Source organism: Panthera uncia, chromosome B4 (assembly GCF_023721935.1).
Source record: "Panthera uncia isolate 11264 chromosome B4, Puncia_PCG_1.0, whole genome shotgun sequence".
Classification (NCBI taxonomy): domain Eukaryota; kingdom Metazoa; phylum Chordata; class Mammalia; order Carnivora; family Felidae; genus Panthera; species Panthera uncia.
The window spans coordinates 59,137,071-59,152,791 of NC_064809.1; the positions used below are offsets into that span (position 1 = coordinate 59,137,071).

At 40.6% G+C, this 15,721-nt stretch overlaps 1 protein-coding gene across 10 annotated transcripts in view; it reads left to right on the forward strand.

The window, feature by feature from the left end:
• Positions 1-15,721, forward strand: part of PPFIBP1 (PPFIA binding protein 1) — a 172,094-nt gene that overhangs the window by 54,212 nt on the left and 102,161 nt on the right. For 9 of the 10 annotated variants that reach the window (XM_049627178.1, XM_049627183.1, XM_049627182.1 and 6 more), the window contains one exon: positions 1,781-1,871. The gene's annotated coding sequence lies outside the window, so the exon portion shown is untranslated. The remainder of the gene's footprint in view (positions 1-1,780; positions 1,872-15,721) is intronic. The other variant, XM_049627180.1, reaches the window with a different exon arrangement.

Genomic DNA, 15,721 nt, shown 5'->3' on the forward strand with positions numbered 1-15,721 from the left:
TAATTTCTAGCAACGAGGCTGATGGGGATTGGGAAGGGGCCTGGGGACGTAGCTGACTCACAAAAACCCTCTGTGTCTTCCTCCCTACTGGAGGCCTCTCTTTCCCCACCTCTGGAACATCCTCAGGTTGTCCCCACTGTAGTCTTGTCCCTCACTGTTGATCCCTTCCTTCTGCTGTTTGTTGCAGGGCGGGACTTGAAAGCACAGGCGAGGCTCTTGCCTGCTCAGACCCGGGTTGACCTGGGCTCTGGGACCCCGCCTAGAACTCACATTCCCCCTCAAAGGCCCTGTTAAAAATGGTGTTTTCTAACAGGATTTTGGTGTGATGATGATTTTATATCTGTTCGGTTATGAACTCATTGGGATTTTCTGTGCTAGTTGCTAATGTAATCATCAATTTCAGCCCTTTCATGAGTGCTCAAGGAAACCCCTTCCCTAACCTCAATCTTGGATCTAAGTCTACAACAGACAAGAGAGAAGCTGCTGTACTTGCTGCCACACGTCGCTCACTCCTGCCTTTCTCAGAAGCACCTGTGGAGTAGGGTTCCTAAACACTCATGTGGAAAGCTGTTGACTAATACAACTGTTTACTTTTGGAGCACAGACTAGTCTTAAAATTAGGCTGGCTTATGCATGCATCATTAATCGCTTAAAATTCACCTGGATTGGTGTGTCTGTGTGGGTCATACATGAAGCCAGCTTTAGGGGAGACAGAAAGGGCAGATGCTTACCTGAGTGGAGAGATTTCTTTAAGACAGCCACTATCCCCCATTCATACCTGAAATTCTGTTGTCAGTAATGCATTTTATTTCCGTGTTAAGCACCTGCCTCTTTTGAAGGTCTTTTTCAAAAGCAAATGTCCTTAGGAAGGATATGGTTAAGCTGTTTGAGCCACAGATCTGATCCTATTCTTTCCTTCCTTCCTTAAACATCTGGGGTCACTGGCTTCTCAAAAGGACAGAGTAAAGAAGGAAGGAACCACACTGCTCCTTCATAATTTTATCCGGGACTGGCTCTGACTATATATAGATTTGAGAAACACATGTAAGGTAACATATCTGGTATTTAACTTGGAGATACTTTTGCTTTCTCATTTGAGTAGTGAGCACCTCTAAAGGAACTTCTATTCCTAAATATTCCTTAACGACCAAAATATGTTATTACTGTAATGGTGAGGATATACATGCCCATACATATAGTACTGGGAATTTTTTTTCTATATTTGTTATTTACAGGAGGTAAGGAAATCAGTCAAGTCTAATTGCAAGCCTATAAAACGGTATATATGTTTCTGCCATATTGTCTGCATATTGATTGGTCTTGTTGGACAAGAAAATAATTTCCTTTTTTTTTTTTTTTAACCTTAGCCACCAAATATTGTCAAGTTATGATTCGTTCATTTACTCAACAAACATTCATAGAGTACCTAACGTGTGCCAGGTACTTTGTGCTATAAAAATGAATGATGGTGGTTTTCTGCTGAAACTCAGGCTTCAAGGAATATTTGAGGTTGTCCAGCAACTGGGGAAGTAAGGAAGAAGGAGAAGGGAATGCTGGGGGCAAGGGGAGGAAAAAAGGGGGAGGAAGCAAAGAAAGAACTGGAAGGAAGTTAGTTAAATCTGTTGGTCCTTAACACATTTTCATGTTTTTAATTACACATGTGTTATCTAGTTTGATGCTCTTTGCTTATACAATACTTGACCATCTATAGGCTATATTTTTTTCTGGTGTGCTATAATTTGAAATTAATTTTATCTTTTTTATATTTGTTTCTTTTCAGTATAGAAGAATTTTATGGATCAGTTTGCTAAGAAGCACATGGAAAATTTGAAGAGCTGAAGAAAATCATTATTAAACTTGCTTTTAAAAATGTGAGTAAACTTTCTCCTCTGCATTATTTATTTCCAACACTTGTAAAGCCTGTAATTACCTTTCTGTATATTGAGTGTGTAAATTTTTTCCCAGTAGTAAAGTTACTCGACTGTGTCTGTCTATTCATTAAGTCTGTGACAATTGATGACCCACCCCCCTCTGGAAAAGTTTTTCAATTCTAAAAGTGCTATGACTAACATAGGTGACTGTAGAATTTAGATGTGTTATGGCCAGTCAGTGAGCAAATCTGGTTGGCAGCGAGAAGAAAAACACAGACCTGCTAGCACAGAAAAAGTACCACCCTCTTCTCAATCCTTGATGGCTCTTTGTCCCACAGACCATCTCAGTGCTGTATTGAAGCCAGTGAGAATTGGGTCAACCCCTTAATGACCCTGTACGTTTAGAAACATGAGGTGCTTTCACATAAGCTTATTTACTCTCTTCCTCCTCGTTATTCTTGTTCAGTAATAATAATACTTAGCTATTTGTTGAGCATCTTCCAAGTGATAGGTACTTGATTCATTCAATTCAGTCAGTATTCATTTAACAAATACTTTTTCAAGTGTTTGCAACGTGCCAGTCACTGTTCTGATGCTATGACCTTATACTGTCATGGCAATCTTGCAAGGTTGGAGTTAATATTTCAGTGATCTGCATGAGGATACTAAGGTTCAGAGAAGGGTAGGGAGTTTGCTGACCGGCACACAACTGCTAAGTGGCAAAACCCAGTGTGTGAATTTGGTGCTGACATTTTTTGATTGGCCATATCCTGTGTAAGTGGTGTTTAAAATGCTCTTCTTGGTACTGCTTTTGGTAGGAGACTAGAACCTTCCGGGTTGTATTCTTAACAGGAATATGATCCTAATCCTTCTAAAGTTTGGCCATAGTCACAAGGAAGGAAATTAGAGAAACATCCTCCCGCTTTTGAGAGGTAGCTTTGGTACCTAGATGGGGAGTTAAGAGATAAAATGTCCAGTCCCAGACCTTCCATGGATTTCCTGTGTGTCCTTGAGATAGTTAACATACATGGGAAACAGTTACTTTTATTTATGCCAACTGAGGAGAGCAGACCAGATGTTCTCTGGGGTCTCTTTCAGTCAGCTCTTTATGGAAATAAATTATGAAGGAAAGTGCACAAATCGTAAGTGGATGGCTTGAGGGAATAATTGTCACAAAATGGGCACACCTTTGCAACAGCACCCAGATTAACAGAAAATTGCCGGCACCCCAGGACCCTCCTCTTCTAATGTTCCTGGGGATAACTGATTCCATGATTTCTAATGCCGTTGATAAGTTTGCCTGTTGAAAAGATTCTTGTGAATAGAATCATGTACTATATATTCTTTTGTGTCTGGCTTATTTTTCTTACTGTATTTGTGAAATTCTTCTACAGTATTGCATAAGTTTGTTTTATTTCATTCTCCTTGCTCTTAATGGTATTCAATTATATATCTCTTTTAAAGTTGCTGGACATTTAGGTGCTATCCAGTTTGGATGAATAACGAATAGTGCTTTGATGAATATTTTTGCACATATCTTCTGGTGTTTGTATTTTGTTCAGAGACTACTCAGTGATTTAGATTCTGCAGATCTCGGGAGTGATGTTGAACTAAATAAATGTCTTTGGAAGCAGACAAGTTGATTTTAGCTAGCCAGGTGATTTGTCTGGCTCAGCCTGATGGTCTAAACATGCTAGTCAGAAACAGATAAAGATGCTTTTGTATATTGCTCTTGTAGATTGAGAGTGTGGCCAGGTGGAAGGCTTCCTTGATACGTGTGTGGTGTGGTAAGGCTTGCTCTCCTGGCAGAGAAGGGCTTTGGTTGGGTCCAGGAAATGGTTACAGAGGGGAAGAGGCAGTAAATCCAGAAAAGAGAGATGTCTAGGCTACCCTAGAAATGATTAGGAGATCTCATCAACCTGATCAAGGACCTTAAAAACTGACAACCCAGGGGAAGAATCTGTATTGTGAGACTGAAGAGTTTGGGGAGAGGAATAAAGAAATAAATAATGAGGGGTGCCTGGGTGGCTCAGTCGCTTAAGCTTCTGACTCTTGGTCTTGGCTCAGGTCACGATCTCATGGTTCATGGGATCGAGCTCCACATCAGGTGGAAAGCTGCTTGGGATTATGTCGCTCTGCCCCTCCCCCACCCACTTCCCTCTCCTCTTCTCAAAAATAAATAAACTTAAAAAAAAAAAAGAACTATTGTTGCAGGCAGGCAGGCTGAATCTCAGAAGGAGCTCTCAAAGCATTTTCTGAACGAATTTATTCTAATGTTGGTCAAATTTCTTTTTAAGTCTAATTTTGTTTTGAGGAAGCTTTGAAAAACCAGTTCCTACTGTATGAATCTTGAGCCGACCCGGACTTAATCAATAGAATTACCAAACTAGGAAACAAATGTATTTTCCAATAAATGTGGGGTGTGGGCGTGAGGGTCTTGCCGTGCGACCATTCTGTGTTCAGGTCACAGCTCCTGCCTCTTCCGACCATCTCCCCAGGTTAGCTCTTTCCTCTGTAAAGTAGGGATATTAATGTGCTTACCTAATAGGTTTGCTGTGACAGTTTACTGCCGTAATGTCTGCAGTGCATTTGGGTGTGTTGTACTTGTACGAAAAATGACAGCCATTATTCTTACTATTTTTCTGAATCTTCTTATGGATGTTGCCTGTTTGACTCAGTAGCTGAGACTTCATAAGAGTTTTCAGGTGATTTTTTTTTAAAAACATAAGACTAGCTAGTTTCTTTTTTAAGTATGGTGAACACTAATAAGTATTTTCCGACTTGCCTCGCCTTAAACTGAAATCAGAGGAAAGATGACAGGAAACATTTGTCCATGTGTTGTTGGCCAGGCCCTCCCCAGGGTGAGTCAGTGAAGACACTGTTGGTTGTTGGAACTCCTTTACTCGGTTAATTCAAGAAGAAGCCAGTGGAGCTGAGATTCATGGGGAAGTTGGGTCATTTCGAACAAAGGAAAATCACAATTTTTGTTGGACTCTCAATTCTTGGCAGGCATTTTGCAAACATAAGTAAGGTGTCCTTATTTACCAGGGGACTGTGGTGAGAGGCTCTGTGGGTGACTTACTACATACCACCACACCCAGCGTAGGGTATGCTTCCCAACTGGTTGTGGTTGGCCACGTCTTTTCACCCATTAGTGATTCTGTTCTAGCTATTAAGACATATGGTATCGATTAAGCTTGATTTTGCCCTCGGTGAGATTATTTTTATTAAAAAAATTTGTTTTAAGTTTATTTATTTTGAGAGAGGGAGAAATAGCTTGAGCAGGGGAGGGACAGAAAGAGAGGGAGAGAGACAGAAACCCAAGCAGGCCTCTCGCTGTCAATGTGGAGCCCGATGTGGGGCTTGAACTCACAAGCCACAAGATCATGACCTGAGCCAAAATCAAGAGTCGGACGCTCAGCCAGCTGAGCCAGTCAGACGCCCCTGACCTCGGTGAGATTATGATCAAACAAATGAATAATCTAGTGTTCTGAAAAAACTTTTAGAGTGATTTGAGCAAGGAGAACAATTTACCCAAAACTCTGAAATTCTACTTCTGACTTTTCTAATACTAGCTTTGGCACTTCTGGTATATCCTTTGCCATGGGCCTCTGTTTCCTCATCTATAAAATCAGGAATAGTTTAGATTGGTACTTTGAGGCAGAGGGGAGTTCTGTGAATCCTCTAAATGTCATACCTAGTTTTGGGTTTTTTTTTTTTTTTAGGGAGAGTATGCGAGCAGGGGAGAGGGGCAGAGAAGAGAGAGAATCTTAAGCAGACTTCACGCTCAGTGTGAGATCATTGACCTGAGCCAAAATCAAGAGTCGGTTGCTCAACTGACTGAGCCACCCCAGCGCCCCAATATTTATATTTTTCTAAATGCTAGATTCTTTGACAGGTTCATTCCATGTCAGAGGATCCTTTGACAGCAGATGTTGGTACTTATGATAGTAGATGAAGGAGCAGTTTTAAGATATGACCTAAGTTCACCAAATAGTTACTATCCATATCAGATAAAACATTAATGACTAAAGTGAGGTAACTGATTTAAGGTTGTAAGAGTATATCTACATTTATTTTCACAGCAGCATTTGCTTTAACAAGCTCTAATACACATGCTCTATTCATGAAAGGGTGTATATATATATATCAACTACACAAATATATAAGACATGTATTTAAATATATGGCATAGCTAGGTTATGAAAGCTGTATTTGGCTTTCTCTCATATCTCTATTTAAATTCCCACTTCCCACATTACATCTTTGGGAGTGTCACCCTGCCCCCCAAATTGGGTTTGTTTTGTTGTTCCTGATGTCAAAGCAAATATTTACTAAAAAACATTGAATAATTGTCATAGAAATTAAATATTGGATTAATTAAATTAATAAAATAAGTACCAAATAGTGTTATTACTTATTTTTTTAAGTTTATTTATTTATTTTGAGAGAGACAAGAGTGTGAGTGGGGGAGGGAGGGAGAGAGAGAGAGAGAGAGAGAGAGAGAGAGAGAGAGAGAGAGAGAGAGAGAGAGAGAGAGAATTCCAAGCAGGCTCCACATTGTTGGAGCCAAGCCCGATGTGGGGGTCGATCCCATGAACTGTGAGATCTTGACACCTGAGCTGAAATCAAGAGTCGGACACTCATCCGACTGAGCCACCCAGGTGCCCCTACTTAATTATTACTTTTAAGTTCCCACCTCGATCCTCTTATACCCAGGGGTATCTACATGCAGCTGATGCAGGAGGGCATATAGGAAAGAATTAAACCAAAAACTTTGGGATGTTTGTACTTTCCGGCATTTAGATGTTCTGGCAACTGGCAAACAAGAAGTATCATTTGTCTCAGAGCCCAGGCAACACCCTTCTCTCTACATTGTGCTCATGGTTCTTGAGGTCACGGGATGGTGGTGGTGAAAGCTGTCTGGTTATGCCACTTTGGAAGCTGGATGGACCCAGGCACAGGAATGAGGTGGGGCCTCTCATCTGGCTTTGTTACTGCCCTGTCTTCTTCAGGCTGAGGAAGGCCGTGGGACTGTGCACTTTATTACTCAGGCTGCTTATATAATCGCTGCACCTTGTCATGTAGTGGTTTCTGAACAGGCATTTTGTAGCCTCTGAGATGATGTTGGCCCTAAAGAAAAGCAGCCCTCATAGCTCTGGCCCTTTGGGCTCTCTTTCTCCATACCCTGGTAGTCTTGTTCACTTTATCATATGGGGTTGATGTTTTCTACCTCCTGGGTAATTCTCAAAATACTGCTTGGGATTGGCAATCTTATTTGGAATCATGTGTCACATATGTGTTTTGTGTTTTATTGGTTTGTTATAACTTGAGACAATATGTAAATGAATTTCTTTCCATTAAAAGATTTTTATTTCCATTTTTTCCCCCTCTAGTGATCTCTCCCTCTTCTACCAAGTATCTAGGATCTCCTTTACAATCCAAGGGGGATGTGGTTGGGGTTTTAGAACTATTCCTTTAAGCAGAGGCTTCCTTTGTGTGTGAGGTGCAATGGAGTTTGAGGGTAGCTTGAAGCTATTTGCTAAGCCTTAGCAGTCTTTATTCTCAGTTGCTTTGTTTTTTCCCTACCCTGTTAGGAAATTGGCAGTCAGTGACTGATTTTTTTTTCCCCTCCTTAATACAGATATGCAAGGGTGTAACTTGGAGAGAAAGGAAATGTTTACACATTTTGCAAATAAATAACCAAATCATGTGGAGGGTGTGTGTGTGTGTGTGTGTGCACATGCATTGGCTCTATAACTGGACAGGTGGTGCTTTTAAGTGCTATGTGTTTGTTTAATTAGAAGAACTTAGCACTTCGGACGGCACTTTGGGCATATAGTTTCAGCAGTTTTTTAAGAAGGAAGAAGGTCCAAGGGAATTTTGACTCTCATTTAGTGGATCTATGGTTTAATATTATGGCATTTTTTGAAATGGATGGTTCTGGCATCAGAGTTTCAATTAGCCAAGGCTCTCCATGGCTTAGGGGGCAAGGAAGTGGGAGAAGGGATTTCAGTCGTTCCTAAATCTGTTATTTAGCAGTAGCTGGAGGCTTTGTGCATCATAATCAAAGAAATGAGGTTGCGTCCCCAGGGTGTGTTCTGTGTTCCTGGAATACCCAAATGCTGCCTTCCCCCTGACGAATCACAGCCCAGAGCTTGTTCAACCTAGAGGAGACTTAAATTAGGGGTGTGGTAATTTACAGCCACTGTAGCAGGACCCATTTAGTCTTTAGGCAAAAAATAATACATGCTGTCTCTTAAGAAATTATGGTAGCTCTCAGAGCTTGAGATAGCTTCAACAACTTGCTATTACCTCAAACTCCGGTATAATCCCTCACCAATGACGGACTCCTCAGTACCATGCAATAATTATATTTGTCGTCTGTGTTTTAGTTTGTCTTTCAAAACATGAGTTGTCACTGTACCATCAGCTTTTCTTATTTTTATATTTGTTTTCACTTTATTCCTTACCTTCATGGTAGTCATTATGTGCTTGGTTTTAGGTACGTGGCTATTTGATACTGGGATATTAAGAGATTTTAGAAGAAAAGGTCATCAGCTGTCTTTCTGGGCTATTCTGGGCATTTTGTACTATATTTATTTTGGGTCCAGCTTTTCCTGCCCTTGATTTCTGATTAGCTGTTCCTCCTCCTGGCCGTGGCCTCTCATCTTGCTTGGAAGCTTTTCAATAGGTCTGAACTTGGATGACTGTTTTGTTTAACAAATAAACTTGATGTCAACCTTGGGGGGTAGAGAGAGACACAGGATGGAACTCTGTCCATTAATGCTTCTGGTTCTAATGCAAGGAATTCCTGGAGCAGGGAAGCTAGTTTCCAGTACACCAATTTCCAGAAGTTGTTTCCTGCTTGAGGAGATTAGTCTTTACAATGGGAAACGTGAATCCTGGGCATTTGCAAAAGTTTTGGATGATTTGTGAGATTTTATTTTTTCAATGTTTATTTATTTTTGAGAGGCAGAGACAGAGTGTGAGCAGGCAAGGGGCAGAGAGAGAGAGGGAGACAGAATCTTCAGACAGAATCTGAAGCAGGCTCTAGGCTCTGAGCTGTCTGCACGGAGTGTGATGAGGGGCTCGAACTCATGAGCTGTGAGATCATGACCTGAGCTGAAGTCGGAACCTCAACCGACTGAGCCACCCAGGTGCTCCTGATTTGTAAGATTTAAATGGTCTTACTGTCTGTAAATTTTTAGAAATTAAAGAATGGATTATTTGCTTAGAGAGGTGGGCCTTTTGGTTCTTCATAGTCTGAATTGGTCTTGACTGAGGTCTGGCACAGAACACCCCTTTTCAGAAGCCTGGCACCCAGAGACGGAGCCTTCTGTGTTGTTGGGAGAGTGAAAAAAAGAAGTATCAAGCAGGAAATAAGTGGCCTTCAAGGAGTAGTGGGCCTTCAGACATAAGACTTGTCCCAAGAAGAGCAGAGCGACAGTCAAAACACCTGTTTGCGTTGACCCACAGTGCCTCCTGGCCTGTTGACCCTTTCTCTTTCCTCCCCTTGTTAGCCAGCACAAGCAGCAACACTTCTCTGTGAGTCTGTGTGGAGTGATTTTAGAGGAATAGAAAATACCGAGTAATTCTAATGGAATGTTGTAGGATTCAGAAAGCGATTTCTGCTTCCTCACTTGGGGGTCCTCCTGGGTCCTCAGAAGGTAGAGCTGAAAAAAATCAACGTGTTATGTGTGCTTGGTTCTTTGCACTCTTTAATACGATACAGTCGATTCTCATTATTTGTGGTAGTTACATTCTATAAGGTCACCGCAAATACTGAATTAGCAAATACTGAGCCATTGGCCCTGGTGGGTATATAAGTTTAGGTTCCTGTGAGCTTCTGTCACATTTTCTCAGTTGATGAATGTATAGTCTTCATCTCTTTAAGGCACCTGTTTAATATTGTTGATTCATTAACAATGAACTCGCAATCAACAGTGCTATAACATATGCCTAAACAAAGCTTATCTAACACGTCCGTTTTTCTCTGCAAGGCACGTCACAGCCTCTTTCACTTGGGAACGCTAGACAGCACCTCAGCCCTATAAACACTTGTTTGTAGTATGAATGCTGATCTGAAATAAGAAGGGAGAGCATTGCCTTATTCACCTTCAGCTGGGACTGTGTTCACAGGCAACTCAAATTTTTTACTGCTCTGTGCTTGTCCAGGAATGCCCATGAAAACACCGTGAGTACTGATTTGGGGTTTACAAATACATTTTTGTTAGTGGGCAAATCCACAATATCTACTGTGTGACATGAGAAAAGTAATCCCAATTATTGTGGCGGGAACCCTTTTCAGTCCAGCTCTACAGAGTGTGTACCAAACCAATCATTTAAGGTAAAAATGAGTTTCAAGTTGGTACTGTGACCACTATCCAGAACACATTTTTAAACAGCGTCTGCTAATATGAAGACTGTTAAGGACAACTTGCCCAATTGGTGATTCCTATTGTTGAACAAGTGACAACACTATAGCCAGGCTTTGAACATGTAGAGAAAAGGAGCAATGGCTTGTGTATCCCCGTGTCCTTGACATGAAAGGTAATAACGGCCAGCACATAGTGGAACCCCAGTGGGTGAATGAGTACTAAAACGAACTAATGAAGGAAAGAGCGAGGAGAAATCTGCTTGGTATTATCTGACAGTCTACTTCAGGGCACCTTTGGAATCTGATGCAGCTTTTCAGCTTAGCTGACTTCCTGCCTCCTGCATTTATTAAATTAACTCATGTAAATGCTTACTAAATGTCAGAGGAAGTAGAGTCTAGGAGCTGGGGTAGCATGGGGGATATTGCAGCTGGGCTGAGAGCGGAATAGGAGTACCGCCAACCATACTGAGAAGACTACTTAAGGGCTAAATCAGCATTTGATTCCTTCTTCCATTTCACCACGGAGCCTGACTGGCAGTTTCTTTCTTGGGTTTTTTGCTCATATTCCTGCTACCAACTTCTCTCCTCTTCAGTCCTCCTTCCACACTGCTGTTATTAGAAGCCTTTCTAGAACATGATTTAATCATCTCAGTGTCTTGCTTCAGAATTTCATTCTCCTTGTAAGATACAATTCAAAACTCCTTAGTGATCTGGCTCCATCCCTGCATTTCCAGCTTCTGTCTCTTACCCTTGCGCTGAAGGACATCATCCTGTGCTCGGCGGCGGAACTAGACTTTTCACTGTCTCCCACGCATGCCCTTTAGGACTTTTGGCTTTTGCACAGTGTCGTTGCCAATGTTGTCTGCTCCTCCCAGATCTTCCCCTGTGCTGTATCTGGCAAGATGCCCATCCCCCCTACAAGTACGAGCTCTTTAAGGGAAAGGTCTATCTAATCATCTTTGTGCATAGCCTTTCAGCCTGTAGCATGTTATGTTCCGTAAATGTAGTTGAGTGGGTGAATGAATTTAGACATTATCTGGAGGATTCGGAAATACGAAGACTTAAAAAAAATCGTTTTAAGTAAAAAAGAGAGGATAGAATATCAGTTTGTACTCAGACAAATAGAAAGATGTGACAGTTCTCTTGTTAACTAGCTTTGTCTGATGGGTAAAACTGAGCTTTTCCACTCAGGAAACATCTACACTACACCATGCTCCCTGGCCCCCAATATAAATATCCAGGAACTAGATTTAATTAAAGTAGAAGCTAGTTAAATTTTATATGAGAGGAAACAACGTGCAATTTCAGATATTATCTGTTGCTGTTATTTCCTGCAGATTAACCATTCATTTCACCAAATATTTATCACGGAGCTACTATGTCCAAGAAACAGGGCCAGGGGCTTTGGAGCATGAAAAGAAAAGATAAGCAGAACACAGGGGCTTTTGTCTAGTGGGAGGGAAGGACATGAAAGCACATTTCTGTAAAACAGGATAAAACATACACTTATTACAGGTAGTGCTGTGGTAGCACAAAAAAGGGTGAGGTTATTTCTAGCCTGCTCACTTCTATAGAAGAGCTTGAATTTAACGTGAACCTGGAAAGGGTGCACTTGGGAGTAGGTAGGTAGCAGGGCAGAGGAACACGATTAGGGTGGTTCCAAAGAGAGAGGACAGTATAAGCAAAGACGCCGAGGCAAGAAAGTACAGGGGATAAGTACTGCAAGGAGCGGGATGGGTGAGTGTAGAGCATTGTAAGATAAGACTGGAAAAGTACATCAGGATCTTATTTTAGAGGGATTTAATGACAGTTTGCTTGGACTCTGTTCTGTAGGCACAAGGAGCTGTGGCAGAATTTTAACAGGAAGATTTTAAAAAGGAAATATGTGACAGCAGCCAGCAACAGCTAAAATTTGTAAGCAGATCTCATGTGCCAGGCGCTTTTTCTAAATCCTCACCACAACACTTTGAGGCTAGTACTGATAGGATCACTTTTGACAGATAAAACGGAAAGCCCAGAGAGGTTAAGTAACTTCCCAGGATCCATAGCACATAAGAGGTGGACCTGAGATTTGAAGCCAGAAAATCTTATTTGTGAATGTGGGTTTTGAACCTGGGATTGAAGAGTAGGACTCAAGGAGTCTCTGAACTTTTCTCAATTATTTGCAGAGTGTTAATATCTATGAATGTATACCTTTGTTTAAGACAAACATCTCTAGCTTTAATCCTGTAAGTTGGAGCACACCAAATGATGTGAATAAAGACTGGAGCAGCGCCCCATTTTGCCCTCACGAATCCCCAGTATGTACCATGCATCATATGGTGATGGTGTGCTTACGCTGCTTCTTAGATTGGAAAAAGAACACTCTCGCACTGCTCAAAATAAAAGGAAATGTCAGAAACCATTTGTAAGAATTATTAGTACTATAAAGTGTCAGGCTGTTCCTTGGTTTGTGAAAAACAGAAAATGTCCAACAAGTTTTGTTTTTTGTTTTTTTGAAGGTAAACATGAGCTCTCCAGGCCCTGGAACTTGGGATAACATGAAAGAGAAGAGAGCTAGCTGTCCATTGGGCAAAAATCATTCTTTTAAATTTCAACAAAAGCTAAGGGCACAGCTAAGGGTGGCTGTGTCAGTTAAGTGTCCGATTTCAGCTCAGGTCGTGAGCTTGTGAGTTCGAGCCCCACATTGCATCAGGCTCTATGCTGACAGCTTGGAGCCTGGAGCCTGCTTTGGATTCTGTGTCTCCTCTCTCTCTGCCCCTCCCCTGCTTGCTCTCTCTCTCTCTCTCTCTCTCTCTCTCTCTAAATTAAACATTAAAACAAATTTAAATTCCAACAAAAGCTAAATAAACTCTGGAAATCTGAAATGTTTTTGAAAAATGCCTAGATATTAGTCTGTTTTCAACTAGATCAATTTTTTACAGTTAGAAGGACTTATGGGATGAATATTTACTCACCCATGAGACTGAAAATTCCTTGCAGCCCATGGTGAATCCAAAGGCAGGTGCCAGTAGGAATGAATGAATCCAGATTCAAGAATTGCCTAGCTGATATTATTTGAGAAATCAATACCTAAGTTTTGCTTAAAGATTTTAATGCTTTAATTATGTACATCTTTAAGATACTCTTATCACACAAGTATAGCACATGTAATACTTTAAGAGATCTGGATTCCCTACTTGAATTTTTTGTAATATTTTTCCCATCTTTGCTTTCTCATCTTCTATTTCTATTTTTTTTTTCCTGGTCCATTTGAAAATAAGCTGCAGATACCATAATACTTTACTTTTAATTTCCTAAGAATCAAGGACATTCTTCTACACAGCCACGATATTCTTATTACCCCTGATAAAATGATATATAGTCCATATTCAGATTTTTCCAACTATTAAAAAATGTCTTTTATCATAGATTTGAGAATTTGGTCAAGGATTCAGTGAAGGGTTATGAATAGCAGTCAGTCATCATGTCTCTTTGGTCTCCTTTTTGAACTGTCTTGTCTCCCTGTTTTGTTTCTTCTTATTTTGTATTTCACGATGTTAATATGTTTGAATAGTCTAAGATGGCAGCCTAGAAGAACGCCTTATGTCCTGGATTCATCTGACTGTTGGTGTCCTCAGATTAGATTCAGGATAAACACACATTGCTAGCAGCAGTCCAGTGCTTCTCAGAAGGCCCATGATGTTGGTTAGGCTAAATTTAATCACTTGGTTAAGCTGGTGTTCACTGGTTCTCTCCATTGGAAGGGTACCTAATTCCCTTGACAGCTAGTACTCTGCTGGGTAGTTCTCGGAGAGCGTGTGCACGTTTTATTCCCCAGTGGTCGTTCACCCAATGGTTTTAGCATTTTTTTAAAGTTCTTATTTAAATTCCAGTTAACGTACAGTGTAACATTAGTTTTAGGTGTACAATTTAGTGATTTGGCACTTGCATGCAACACCCGGTGCTTGTCCCAACCAGTGCTAGCATTCATTTTTGATTCTTATGTGAATCAATCATTACCATGGTGGTTTCAGTAGAGTACTAACTGAATTGTTGATTACTTTACTGGAGAAAAATTCTCCTTTTCATCCCCATCCCTGTATGGGGAGAATCTAGGCCCCAAAGACAGATGGTAGTGGAGTTGATGAGAGGGGAGCATAAAAACGACTCTCCAAACCTGTATTAACAATGAATGTGTCCAGTGTTTTCCTTTGTGTTGAGTGCATGGGTAAGTTCTATGAGGAGGGAGGGATCTCTTTAGTTTTGGAGATTCGCACTTAAAATAATCTTTATTGATGCAGGTAAGGAAGAATGAAGTTAAATTGTCATTCTGATTTCCTTCTAGACTAAGAGAATTCAGTAATAATGAGATGAATTTTCATTCAACAGCCACAACCTGAGTAGATATTTGATGTCTGCCCTCCCATTTGAAAATGCCTCACAAGTATTTCCTGATGAAATACTTCAAGCATATTAGATTGATATCCAAAGGGCATCAAAACCATGAAATTCCTTGGAAAGGTGGAATAGTAAACAAATTGTTTAGTAAGGGGATTTCTTGATCTAGGTTTATAATCCTTTTGGGAATTTACCCTAAGGCTTTTGTACCCACACACTCATGACTGGCTCACTCAGTGGTTTGGTGTTATCTGATGAGGATCTTATTTCACTTTTGAAAGCAGGGTGTTGTTCTCTTTGTTGGGGTCTGAGGGGGTAGCAGGAAAAGACGGACTCCATGAAGTGCAACGTAAAGCCTCCCCATCCATCTTGAAATTAGAGAGCCCACTGCATGGAATAGAATTTCTTCTACTTGTCACTCATAATGAAAAGACTTATTTTTGAAGCAGTTTGTTTAAGCCTCCTGCCTAAACAAAATCGTTCTTAACTATTGGGGTACAAACCTTACCAGACAGTCTTGTGAATTCATGTAGAATTTGTTCCATTTTTCCTTTTTTTTGTTAAGAGGATTTGGGCCACTGTTTTTGTAACCAGGTAGATGTAGACCTGTGTGTCCTCTGGAGCCATGAACTTTAATATTCTGTTCTTTAAATCTGGATAAGATGGTTTTACCCTTGTTTTGCTGGTATGGTACACACACTTTTCTCTCAAGGGGATCCTGCTAAGTACGAAATTGACATGGGATGATGTATACAATTTTACATTAGTCTATCTGATTCTGTGTGTGGAGGGAGCGGAATACCATCGACGTTTGCTTGATAAGCTTTCCCTGTATTCTGGCTCATTATGATGTTATAGATTGTAGAATATGAATATTTAAGTTAAACTGAGCTTTATGGGTTTCAAGGTTGAGTAGTTCACTTGAAAGAATTGTTTTCATTTTGAGATAATGGGATCCCAAAATGTATTGGTTAAGTAGATTAGCATGTGTCTGATAAGTGCAATCATTCTAGCTTGAGGTTATAGCAAAGATTGTATCTTTGTATGACCACTTCCATTTTGCTCTAGGTCCTTTTGATGTATAAGTGGG